The sequence below is a fragment of the Myotis brandtii genome, unplaced genomic scaffold (genome assembly GCF_000412655.1).
Source record: "Myotis brandtii unplaced genomic scaffold, ASM41265v1 scaffold967, whole genome shotgun sequence".
Classification (NCBI taxonomy): Eukaryota; Metazoa; Chordata; class Mammalia; order Chiroptera; family Vespertilionidae; genus Myotis; species Myotis brandtii.
In genome coordinates, this window is record NW_005372006.1 from 610,652 (window position 1) to 624,488 (window position 13,837).

At 40.2% G+C, this 13,837-nt stretch overlaps 1 pseudogene; it reads right to left on the reverse strand.

Moving 5' to 3' along the window:
• The window catches only part of LOC102260904, a 50,759-nt pseudogene extending 37,546 nt beyond the window's left edge, over positions 1–13,213 (reverse strand).
• Positions 13,214–13,837: the final 624 nt, after the last annotated feature.

The window sequence follows — 13,837 nt, forward strand, 5'->3', positions numbered from 1 at the left end:
CAGATGTTACACACATCATGCCTACCTATGTCTCATGGATCAGAACTTAATCACAGCCAAACCTCATTGCAACAGATGTTGAGAAATATCTTTAATTTGGGCAGCCATGAACCCAGCTAAAATTTTGGACTTCTAATAATAAAGCAGAAGTGGAAACACATTTGGAGACATTCAACAATCTCTAACAAGGTCTGTCCAGGTAAAAACCAAATAGATATATGTATCTCCTTTTCACACTTAGAACACACTCACCCCCTCTCCCAAAGGATTCAAGTCAAAATCCTATCCTGTTATTGTGATAAGATCAAGTTTCAGGATCGTTGGGTGATGTTCGGTCCATCTCATTTATGAGGTCAGAATAGAGTTCCTTTGAGACCCATAATTTTCTAAACCTATTTCACCCAATATGCCTCAATGGAGTAGTAATATAATAATGGTTGTGAAAACTCCTGTTTGGGAAAGGAGAGAATGATAATTCTCTCAGCCGTTAGACTGTAGCACAACATTAAATCCTGTTGGACCAGAACAGGTACGGAGAAAGGAGGAAGTCTCGTGCTCTGTGCATCTGGCAGCTCTTAGTCCTGACACTCTGGGAGGAGCTCTCTTCTGCATTATCCTCCCTGACCACATCTGAAGCAGACCTTGGGCAGTCGTCTCCTTCTCAGCCTCCTTCCTGCTGGTTTCAGGGGGTTGCTTTGTCAGGCCAGGCTTGTGGTTTCTTTGGCAATATAATTTCCTCGCAAAATTAGTAAGAGTCTGCTCTGTTTGTTTCTGGTTAGTACCCCTTTGAGTAAGCAGAGCCAAAGGACTCATTGACACATGGTTTTTAAAACGATTGCCCCCTGTGTTCTGCTTACCCCTCTATCTGCCTATATCAGTTGGCCAGCACTGCCGTAACACTACCACAGATGGGGTGGCTCAAACAACGGAAATTTATTTCCTCACAATTCTGGAGGCTAGACGTCCAAGACCAAGGTGTCAGCCCAGTTAATTTCTTCTGAGGCCTCTCCTTTTGGCTCGCAGATGGCCCTCTTCTCCCTGTGCCTTCCCTGTGTGTTGTTGCCTGTATCCTAGTCTCCTCTTAAAGACGTACCTGTCATGTTGGATTAAGGTCTAATGCTGCTAGGCGGGCTCTCATTATCTGGCAGACAACTCTCATACGATGGAAGCTAAAAAAAGGATTTAGCTCCTGCTAAGTCTATAATTTCCTTTAAAATGGGTTCCATTCGGGCATAGAAGCAGTCAGCTTTTTCATTGTTAAAACCCTCCAAGTGTAACAGGCTTTTCCAATACCCTCAATTGCAAACCATAGGCAGAACTATACCCACTCCCATTTCTACAACTGGTTAGTTCTAGCTAGAGCTAATCTCTCTCATAGTTTTTGACTAAAAGGCACAGCACTTTGAATTTTTCAGCCATGCGGCTCAGGGCTGGGTATTCTAAGAGACAGTTTCATCAAATATTGAGCCATATTATAATGTGGGGTGCTTGCTCCTTGCTATCACATTTTTAAGCCAATCCTAAACATAAATCAATTTGGCTATGACTAACAGAGAGTCAAAATAACAGTGACTTAAATGACATAGAAACTTTTCATCTCTCTTTAAAATCCAGGGCCCAAGTTGCTTCCCACTTCCCACTTCACCGTCTCTTGGGTACCATCTTTACTGATATGGTCTTAACATCCATATTCCAAGCAGCCGAATGAATACAAAGGAAGAAGGAGCAGAACCTCTCCCTCTAAAGACACATCTCAGAAGTTGTACCTACTTTTATATTCCGTTGACCAGGAACTTTGTCACATGGCTCCTGCTACCTGGGAGGAAGCCTGGGAAATATGACTATGTTGGGGGTTGCTAAATGTTGGAAATTCTTATTTTGGAGAAGAAAATAGATATTGGAAGACAACCAGAGTCTCTCCTATAGCTAGAAAAATTTGCTTCCTCTTAATTCTGCTGCCCAAAACTTTTGTGTGCTTTTCTCAACTATGTACTTTTCACCATTTAGTCTTCACAAGGACTGTGAAAATGGGTCTCACTAAAAAAAATGGAACTTCCATTTGACCCAGTGATCCCACTTCTAGGAATATATCCCAAGAAACCAGAAACACCAATCAGAAAGGATATATGCATCCCTATGTACATAGCAGCACAATTTACAATAGCTAAGATTTGGAATCAGCCTAAGTGCCCATCAGCAGATGAATGGATTAAAAAACTTGGCACATCTACACAACGGAATACTATGCTGCTGTAAAAAGGAAGGAACTCCTACCTTTTGCAACAGCATGGATGGAGCTGGAGAGCATTATGCTAAGTGAAATAAGGCAGTCAGAGAAAGATAAATATCACATGCTCTCACTCATTTGTGGATTATAATGAACAACTGAATGAAGGTAAGGGCAGGATGGGGGGGATGAGGGGACATTGGGGGGATAAGGACACATTTGTAATATCTTAATCAATAAAGGGGAAAATAAAAAAAAGAAAATAAAAGAAGAAAATGGGTCTCACTGGCTATTTTACACAGGAAGAAACTAAATCTTCAAGGGATTAAGTAACATGCTCAAAGTCACATGGCTCTTAAGTGTTGGAGCTGGTATTTGCTACTTGTATGACTAGCTCTAAAGCCTGATATGCCTACCAACTAAGTGTATTAGGGGCAGTGTGTCTCAACTGGAGGCAGTTTTGCTCCCCTGGGGCATTTGACCACGTCTAGGGACATTTTGGTTATTACAACTGAGAGACTGTCACTCAAATATAGCGGGTAGAGGTCATGGATACTGCTAAACAGCTCACAGTGCACAGAATGAACCCCCAAAGAAAAAAATTATCTGGCCCAAAGTGTCATTGCTGTCATGCTTGAGAAACCCTGAATTAAGACTCACTATCTAACATACTTGGTGTATGCTTTGGTTCTTACTAAATGATAGCAGATGATCTACTAATCTCTGGAAACAGGGAACTTCCATTCCTGTGTAAAGGACTAAATTTTTCTTAGTCAATTGGGATCAATTCTTCACTTAAAAATGTGTCTGCTTTACATTTTTTGGGGGTTAGGGTTAGGGAGAAAATTGAATTTTTGAAGGAAAATTTACAGAGAGAGAATATAAAACAATTCAAAATTATTTTATATATTGTACTTCTGAAATTCTTAATAGAAAATGAAACTTTCATTCTAATTCAGAAAGAAATGATGTAAATTACTAATCCATTTTCTTTCTTTGAGAAGGAAAATAGCTGTGTATAATAGATACATTTGGGACATAAGCCAACATTTGATGCTACTCTGAGACTGGTTGTATGAATTTTAAATGCCATAACTGCTCTAACACCAAGACAAATTTTCCTTTAAACAAGCATTTACTAAGTATTTTGAGTGAACAGGTAATCCAGGTAGAGAGGACTATGACATTTTTACCCATAAAGAGATTGTGGTTTATTGGGGAGAAATAACAAGCATACCGATATTCCTAATAGGGTGGGATTACAGGATACAGTGGGGATTCAATGACAACAGAATGGGATACAGTAGAGATAGGCATAGTGTGCTATGGGCTCACAAAGGAGACAAATTCTATCACTGTGAAGGAGGTGAAAACAGTGAAGGCTTCCCTGAGAAGGTGAGATTTTAATCCAGGGGTCCTCAAACTACGGCCTGCGGGCCACATGTAAATACAAATATTGTATTTGTTCCCGTTTTGTTTTTTTACTTCAAAATAAGATATGTGCAGTGTGCATAGGAATTTGTTCATAGTTTTTTTTAAAACTATAGTCCGGCCCTCCAACGGTCTGAGGGACAGTGAACTGGCCCCCTGTTTAAAAAGTTTGAGGGACCCCTGTATTAGTCAGTTCTTAAAGATGATCAAGATTTGTAAGGTAGGCAATAGGAGGATGGGGAGGGAAAAGTCCTGGCTACCTGGTACAACTGTGTAGGTTTGAAATCTAGCATATATTCTGAGGCAGATCTGCCGCCCCCCCACCCCCCAACCCCAATAGGTGGCACCTTTTTCTTTGCGCAGAATTCCTGGGATCTGGCCTCTGGTATTGCAGCTGCGTAGAGGGGGAGGTTTTTGTTTTGTTTTTTTTAGAACTGGCACTCATGTTTCCTTATAGCCACGAAGACACTCTAAGATTGACACTGTAGGTATTGGATGCAGTATTACAAAGCCATAGAGGAGTGAAAGATCGTGGCAAAGCTTGGATAGCTGACAATGGAGCTTGTGGAGTTGCCTAAATGCTATCACCTGTGCTTCAGGTGACTATGTGTAAGTTGGTTGGACTGATGCTGGAGGAGGCGAGGCTGGAGTCAGGGGTTCACTCTGATGGCATTCTGGGCCAACTTAAGTTAGCATAAGTGCAATCAAGTCCAATGTCATGATGAGCTTTAATCCTTTGAAACTAACATTAATGGGGGAGATCATCTGCTATAAACATTTTACTGGCAGCAGGATATGAATTATAAGTAATCCAAGTTTGGAAGAAATAGACCTTATCCAAATTCCCTTTGGCACAAAGAATCAATTAAGTGACACACACTTCTCTGAAGGCTGGGAGAGCTCTTTAGAATATAGTGCAGGTCTTCCTTTCCAGATTTCAGCTAAACAAGATGTCTTCTGAATATGGGTTCCCCCTAATTGTTGGGGGGAATTTATCATCCACTGCATTTGTGTGTGAAGTAGAAAGAAATTAATATGATTCTGTGACATTTGTGATGTTGGAATTTTTAAAAAATTCACTAACTAGCACTTTCATAAACTCGTGAACTCTGAAAGTTAGAAAGGATCTTAGAAAATATCTTTTGACTTCCTGATTTTACAAATGAGAAATTTGAAGTTCAAAGACATATGGGATTTGCCTGAGTCCACAGTTAACTACTGGCTGATCTGGGACCCAAATTGAATCTTCTCACTTCCTAGTCCAGAATTTTCTCCATCAGAAAATAAAATTTTTTAAAAATCTAAGAATATTCAAAACTGGTAGTGATTGTTTAATTTCATAGCAAATTTCCTCAAATTCTCTGCAAAGCAGCTTGAGGGATATACTTCCTCTTAGTTATATCGATTTCAAACAAATGATTGGGACTGATCGCTGGTTTGCTTGTGCTTTGGTGTTTTTCTCTTAATTCTTGAAAGATCTAAAAATTCGCATGTATTCTATTGTTCTTATTAGAAAAAAATGGGGAAAAAGTCTCTGCTTTGCAAAGTGTAAAGGTTCTTCCCAGATGAATAGTCAGAGAAAAGAGCCAATTGTTAATAAAAACACTTATGAGATTAGGACAAGCTCTTTTAAGTTAATGTACGAGCACTTCATAATAAATCATCCTGGATTTCCTGCCAAAGTAAAATAAATGTGAAGCTCAGACAATGCAATAAAGTAGCATTTTACAGTTTCTCAAATAGGTTGGAAAAGAATTCCATCAGACTTTGCAAATGGCATCTGGTAAACCCATTTGTAACTACAAATAGGAATTACTGTTCTCTGGCTGGAGAGTGAGTTTTCCAGCGTCAAATGGGGGCATTGTCACTTCATCTGACCTGGTGTTTCATAAACCACAAAGTCTGCGTCAGAGTGGGGCTCTTTCTTCTTTTGGAGTTCTCTAGGCTAGCCCGGGCTTGTTCAGGGGGCCCTCCCCATAACTTCTGAATTTTTAGAAGATTGAGGCTAAGTGTTGTCATTGTTCCAATGCAGCTCTCCTCCAGCTCTTTTCTGGGTCAGCATATTCAGCTTTTCCCAGATGTAGTTTGGCCTCAGTAAGACTCAATGACTCAAGTTTCTGTTATATAAACAGGAAGGTTTGTACTTATTGTCTCAGTGTATGTTGCTAGGGTCTTTATTTATTGCATTTTATCCGTAATTACCACATCAACTTTCAGGTTAAAAGGTACATTGTCTGTGCTTTCCAAAATCTAGATGGTCTTCTGATAAAGAGTTAAACCATGCAGACAACTTTCCCTCCTCAATTTTACGAAGTACACATCACTAGTGATTCTGCCCTCACACTCAGGACCTCTCTCTACCCGAGCTTCTACTGGGCACATGGCTTCCTAATGTGAGGCTCCCACTCTCCCTTGTAGCTGGTATGACCATGTGAGGAAATTTTGGCCAATGAGTTGTGATCTGAAGTACACGTGGCTTCTAGGTTGCACACCTACAAAGGTACGTGGTGTGCTCCCTAACCTGCCCTTCTCACTGCATGGGAGTTGCCTAGAACCCAGGGATGGAAGCCATGTGTGGAGGTTGGCCAAGATGTCCTACCAGCCCTGTACCACTTTCCACTGAATTGTTACAAGCAAAAGAAGTAACTTCTGACTTAAGTTACTGTATTTTGGGTACTTTTGTTGTCAGCTAAGCCTTGTCCCAGTTAATGTGCCTTGCTAGAGTGTTTAATACCATTCCAAATCATTCATATCCGGATAAAAAAGAGACTGTGGAGACATTAGTTGCAACTGTAAGAAGTCCAGTGACCAAGAATGAGGTGCCCTTCAAGAGTAGGTCTAAATAGCAGAACCGTTCTCAGCACAACTACTGAGCGAGAAACTTCCTAACAACTCCACACACTCAGCAGAAGTATGTTCACCTCTGTCCAGTTCTGTCTTTGAGGAATATGTTACCTAAAACTAAAACAGGCCATGATGTAGCTTTGCTATGTATTGAGGGGTGAGTCTCCTCCGCCTGTAATGACTTCAGCTTCTGAAAATTGGAGCACTTGCAGAAGCATAATTTCAGGGAGAGGAGAACCAATTTGAAGTATTCACGGGGTACCAGACACCTAGTCACCTCACAAACATTTCACCGAATTCCTGCTTATGTTACCTAAAACTAAAACAGGCCACGATGTAGCTTTGCTATGTATTGAGGTGTGAGTCTCCTCCGCCTGTGATGACTTCAGCTTCTGAAAATTGGAGCAGTTGCAGAAGCATAATTTCAGGGAGAGGAGAATCAATTTGAAGTATTCACGGGGTACCAGATACCTAGTCACCTCACAAACATTTCACCGAATTCCTGCTACAGCCCTGTGACGCTGATGTTTTTATGTACTTTTTGCACACGATGAAACACCATCAGAGGGTTTAAGAAGCTTGTTACAGAAAGAGGGAAAGCTGGGGCTTGAACTCAGGTCATTGAAGTTCCAAGGTTTATGCTTCTTTCTTTTCTTTTTTTAATTACATATATTGGAGTCACATTGCTTAATATGACCATTTAGGTTTCAGGTATGGCTTTCTATGTTACAACATCTGTATGTTGCACTGTGTGCCCACCACCCAAAGTAAAATCATTTTCTGTCACCATGTATTAGACTCCCTTCACCCCCACACCTCAGGTAGTAGTGACAGTCTATTGAAGGGAAGAAATCCCTTGATTAGGGACCCTAAACAATACATTTGCTCGATACCCAAGGTACTCAGCAAATAATGCCATCTCTTTAGTCTCCACCGCCGCCCTGGCTAGCTTGCTCTGCTACTACTGTTACTTTCCCAAGCTTTCCTTTCACTTAAAGGCTCATCTTGATTATGCCGAAACATAGGGCTAATTGGGACCTTGACATATCATTCCTTCAGTAACGCTGCCTTTAGACAGAACTTATACCAAATGATCCCTGGTTTTAAGGTCCTTCACAGCCACTAGCAGAAAGTGATTCAATTTTTTTTCGCAATCTTCACTGAATAGAAATTCTTTCTTCTCTAGAAAATAAGTCCTTTATGCTGTAATTTGGATGCATAACATGACCATCTTACTGAGTAAGGAAGAAGACCAGAAATACTTATAATTCTTTTTTTAAGAGTTCTTTCTGTTTTCAGAAACTTGTTTATTGCATTACTCTTCTCCCTGCCCCCTTTTGAATAATAATCCCAGTTCCTTTAACCTGTCCTCATCTGCTTCATTTAGATCTTTGTGGGGTTTTTTTTGGACATAGCTCTTTAAGATTTGCATTTTTTATTTGTGGAACCCCAGTCTGGGGCAGCAATTGATAATTTCTGTTACTCTCTAGATGCACAGTGCTGTGCTAAATGTTATAATAATGCTTATTTATTTAATGCTTTTATATTTAAAGGGGAAAACGGTTTATTTTTCTATAACTGTTTTTATCATTTTACTGGAGGCCCGGTGCATGAAATTTGTGCATGGGTGGGGGAGGTCCCTCAGCCCGACCTGCACCCTCTCCAATCTGGGAGCCCTCAGGGGATGTCCTACTGATGACTTAGGCCCGCTCCCTGTGATTCTCTGCTCTCTGTGGACCTGCCTGCTCGACACCACCGCAGGCTCTGGTGTCTGCTCTCTGCAGGGGTCTGCTTGCCCCTCGCCACTGCAGCCAGGGGCAAGCAGGGCCCTGCTGTTTGCTCTCTGTGGGGGCCTGCTTTCCCCTCGGTACCCCAAAGAGGGGCAAGCAGTACCCTGTTATCTGCTCACTGTGGGGGACTGCTTGCCCCTTGCCACTGTGAAGAGGGGCAAGCAGCACCCTGCTGTCTGCTTGCTGCGGGGGACTGGGGCGTTGCTTGCCCATTGCCCCTGCAGCGAGGGCTTAAAGGAATGGGGGACTCCAGTGGTGCTGAGGGGACTGGGCACCGCCATCTTGTGGCTATGGGCGCCACCATCTTTGTCATGAAGTAACGGTCAATTTGCATATCACATCTTTATTAGATAAGCTTAATTCTCACCATGATTTATGAGCAAAATACTATTCTTAGCTTTGTTCTACAACAGAGAGAACACTTAGAGAGATTAGAGAGGTTAAGTACGATACATGCTAAAATATAAGATGAGATAGTTTCCAAACTTACCCCTCAGAAAGGAGATTACTTTTAGTTCAATCTTTATGAAGTCTCTTGTTTTATGTGGTACTTCTTTAACTTCTAAAACCACATAAGCCTGAGGTATCCTTAGAAATTCTGCTCTCCAAAGCCTAGAAGAAGAAGAATCCCTAAAAAAGGGGGCAAAGGAATTCAACAGAGATTTATTTATTATTCTTGTGATAGGCAGGGGTGGAGTGGTAACTTCATTGCAAGGGTTGGATGTCATCATAAACAGCTTTTAAAAAGAGGCCTTTCAAAACAAGATTGCAGTTATTATATTAAATGAACACAATGGAACATATATTCACCTACAGGATGAATGAACAAAGCAAGTGTTTTACTGTTATGTGAATGGGTGACTGTGGTTTGGGATAAATGACAGCATCAAAGAACCCATCCAGAAATGAAGATGATGTCAGGTGACACTGATACCAAATGCTGCATGTGGAGAAAAGGGAACACTAGTGCACTACTGGTGGGTTGCAGCCTGGTGCAGCCACTAGGGAAATAGTATGGAGTTTCCTCAAAAAATTAAGTATAGAATTGCCATTTGACCCAGTGACCCCACTTTGGGAGTATATCCTAAGAATCCTGAAACATCAATCAGAAAGACTACATGCACCCCTATGTTCATAGCAGTGCAATTTACAATAGCTAAGATTTGGAAACAGCCCAAGTACCCATCAATAGATGAGTGGATAAAAAAGCTGTGGTACATTTACACCATGAAATACTATGCATCTGTGAAAAAAAAGGATCTCTTACTCTTAGAGACATCATGGATGGGATGGACCAGAGAGTGTTATAATAAGTGAAAAAAGCCAGTTAGAGAAAGACAAATACCACATTATCTCAGTTATATGTGGAATCTAATGAATAAAATAAACTGATGAAAAAAATAGATCCAGAGACATGGAACAGACTGACAGATCTTAGAGGGGAGGTGTGGAGGGGGTGGAAAGAAATTAACCAAAGAACATATATGCATGTAGAACACAGACAATAGTGTGGGGAAGGCCTGGCAGGGGGGTAGGGGCTGGGTAAAGAGGGACAAAGGAGGGGCAAATGAGGGACATCTGTAATAGTGCCAACAATAACTTAAAAAAACAACAACTTGGAGGAAAATTATTTCATGAAATGTGAGAGTGTAAAAACTACTTTTTGAAATGATGTCCCTATGATTTTAAGTATTTATATGACTAAATTCATAAAATATTGTAGACATTTATTTTATCTATATTCCTGAAAATTTATATAATTTCAGTTGGTAAGAAACATTTTCAACCTTCTCCTGGGAAAATAGAGCAATTCCTAATGTTCAAGAACATAAAGTAACTAATCCAAGTTCATGTAACTAAAAGTGGGGTAGCTGGGATTTGTGCCTAGATTTGATGCATGGACTCATAGTGATCACATGATATAATGAATTTCTAGAATCCTGGTTCTGAGAACCATTGTCCATATTTGTGCTGTTTTATTTTCTTTCTTCCTTCTTTCTTTCTTTCTTTCTTTCTCCTGAATGTATTTTAGCAAGGTTAGATTGATTATATGCAAGGCTCTAAGGAATTCGCCGTAGGTTATATAAGTGCTTACAAGATACAGTAGAATAAGGGTACTAGTGTGTGCTCAGTAATGAATGTTAATATTATTATTCCCCCTTTTTTTGTCCTTATATTAAGTAGCTCAATTTTATATTTAAAGGGAGAAATGGTTTTCTATAACTTTTTTGGGATCCTCATTCTGCAGAGGGGAAGATGGCTCTGTACCAGGGGTTTCCACTTCCAGAAATATTTCTGACTTCTTATGATGTAAACTTTACATAAAGCGCCTTAGATCATATAATCTCTCTACTCTGTCTGTTCATTTGGGGAACAGGGACATATGTTTTATACTCATTTCTTCTCCTTTCTGAGCACTGCCCCTCCCCCCTACTCACACAAACTGGGAAGACATTTGGAATGATGCTTAGGCAGTCTTCCTCTTGCCTAAGGATGAGTAATTATACATGATCGAAAACACATGAAAGTATCTTGTAAGGCTGTTAGCTTCCTCCTTTCCCATCCACATATTCCTACCATCCACTCCCACATCTTTTGTTGAAAGCTAAAAGCAACTGATATAAATTATGGGCTACAACTTCTTGGTCTAATGCACCAAATACTTTATTTCATGTATTGCCACAGGCTACTGAGGCCTGCCTTTATTCCTTTCTTTAGGAAACTGACTTTTTCCTTCCCTCTGGTTGAACTCTACATGAAGAAAGCCAATTTATTAGGCCAGTGGCAGTTACTTGGATGTTCAGACATATGGTCCACAAACTGCTTCATTCTGTTTTAAATCAGTTCCTCCTGATGGGCTCCATTCTTTCTGCCATTTATGCCACAGGTGGAGTAATGAAGATGCTTATGTGGCTTCCTGTTAATATTCTAAGGCCCCAGGCTCCCAACAGCAGGATGTCTGTTCTCCAGCTGTTTCTCCAACAGGAAGAAGAAATAAAATAAACAAAGCATACACAGTAGTCCATAGAAACCACAGGTAATCCACAGCTGCAGTAAAAACAATTCAGGGTTGCCAAACGCATCCACTATTCTCATCAGCAAGAGCAGTTTCAAAATACTTTTGGGGTAGTTGATATTTTCTTTTAAGTCCTTCATAACCTGCAAATCCAGGTTTGGACCAATGAGTCCTAGCTCTCCTTCCTTGTTAATAATTTTTAAGTGGAATTCTGTGGGACGAAAAGTGGGAAACCATGGTATAATCACACACCCATTACTACCATATATTAGTTTGATCTTAAATTTGAATTTAAAATGTATCTGAATTGACAAGCCCTTCAAAATAGGACTGTAACACTCTTACCAATATTTTACTGCTTACTATTAGCAAACACTATTTTCCCAGACACCTAGTGTAATCCAGCTAATTGAATAAGAAAGACTCGTGTTATAAAACTTGTATGTTTTAGTGATATAGAAAATGTGGATAATATGCAAGCTTCATGTGAAATATTTATTGAAAAGGAACCCAAAGCCTGATTCCTGAGTCAGTTCTATATAGATATGTAAGTTTGAAGTCCAAAGCTAATTTCTTTCTTCAAAATAACCTTGATGGCTTACTACCTAAGACAATAGATATCACGTAAGGCCAAAATGCATTGTTAATTAATGGCCAATCATCTGACTATTATTCTCAATGTCAGTGACAATGAATTTCCAAGGAGAAATCAACTTACTTCTTAGTCATCTGTAAGATCTAAAATCCAGAACTTTTGAAATCCTGCCAATGAATCCCAAAGACTCTCTTGTTTCTTTTGAACAAGGTGTGCATTTTATTCATCTCAGTGAGAGCAATACTCAGTACAGGACCAAGTATGATTCAGAATGAAATTGAAATTGGATTAAACAAGCCATGCAAAGTCACAGACTTGAATGGCCATAGATACTGTCAATGAACACTGGTGGTACAAAGCCAGTCATTCTTTTCTTCTTTTTTTGGTATAGCAAAGGTGGAAATTTATTGAAGAACAAGTACAGACTCCCACGTCAGGAGGGGGAAAGAGTCCCCCAGAACGGACTCCCAGGTAGGGAGAGGGAAAGGGTCCCAAGCCAGTCACTCTTAATTGCTTTATGGTGACCATGGAAACACTCATGCACTATTTTATTATAGTTATTTATTAAGTTTAAAATTTATTCCAACTTTGTGGCATTATTTTTTATTGTTACCATTAACTAATGGAAAAATCTAAGCCAGTGGGTTTCATTATCTGAGAAGTTTTATGGATGTCATAATTTAACTCCAAGATAAATGGATGCTTAAAAAATACATTTGCACACCATGGGCTTCAATTCTGTGAATATTTTGAGGGCTCATCACCCTCCTTGCTAAAATACATTAATAAAACCAACAACATGCTCCTTGGTTTAAGAAATTGATGACTGGGTTAAAGCTGACAACATAATTCCTGCTAATATTATGATATAGGAGAAAAAACACTGAATTTGGCCTTGGCAGGCACAGTGTCTTGGTCTTCATGCATCACAAACAAATATTGATCAGGAGTCTGGTCTGTAAGAAGTCACTGATCACTGACTCTGTACCCAACAGTGCATGAAATAGGGATGAAAGTTACAATTGCTGCCCTTTGGAACATACAGATTTGCTAAGAACACAGACAAGAAAACTAAGGATTGCACCACAACGAGATGAGAGAGAGAGAGAGAGAGAGAGAGAGCGAGCTGTCTAGCATGCATTTCTTCTTCCATTGCATTCCAATGTCTTTTGGGAAGAATTACCTTTCCTCTGTTTTATAAGTGTTAAGTGGGAGGATATTTTTCATGACAAATTCTCACCTTGGGAACTGGAAGGGAATGATCCTCCTCTCCCACCCCAGTGCAGCTGCTGGCTGGTCAGGCCAGTCATGGCACCCAGGGTTCATCAATGAGACCCTCTTCTTCGACTTTGACACTAAGATGGAGAGAATGGTTTCTCTGATTCTTTTGGCTATGAGGCACATGTGCCCTCTGCTTTCTTCTTACCTTTAATTCTCTTGGATCTTGGACATTTTCAAGCCTGTTTCTTCAGCTATTAAGCCTCTAATATACTTCCAGTAAGGTTTGTGTGTGTGTGTGTGTGTGTGAGTTAATCCTCATCTGAGGATATTTTTTTCATTGATTTTTAGAGAGAGTAAAAGGGAGGGGTAAAGACAGAAGAACATCAATGCGAGAGACACATTAATTGGTTACCTCTCGCACATGCCCCAACTGCCACTCATCACCTAGTGATGACGAATGTACATGGAGAAAAGCAAACTGCTGAAAATCCTTGTAGCTCACAATGAGCCTGCAACCGAGGTATATGCCCTTGACTGAGAATCAAACCCCAGACCGTTCAATCCATGGGCTGACACTCTAACCCCTCAGCCAAACTGGCTAGGGCAATTTTGTTTGTTTATTTATTATTTTTATTCGAGTAACTTTGAGTCAGGTTCTAATGCTTGCAATCAGGAGTCATGAAACAGTGCCACAATCCAGAGTGAGGGCGAAA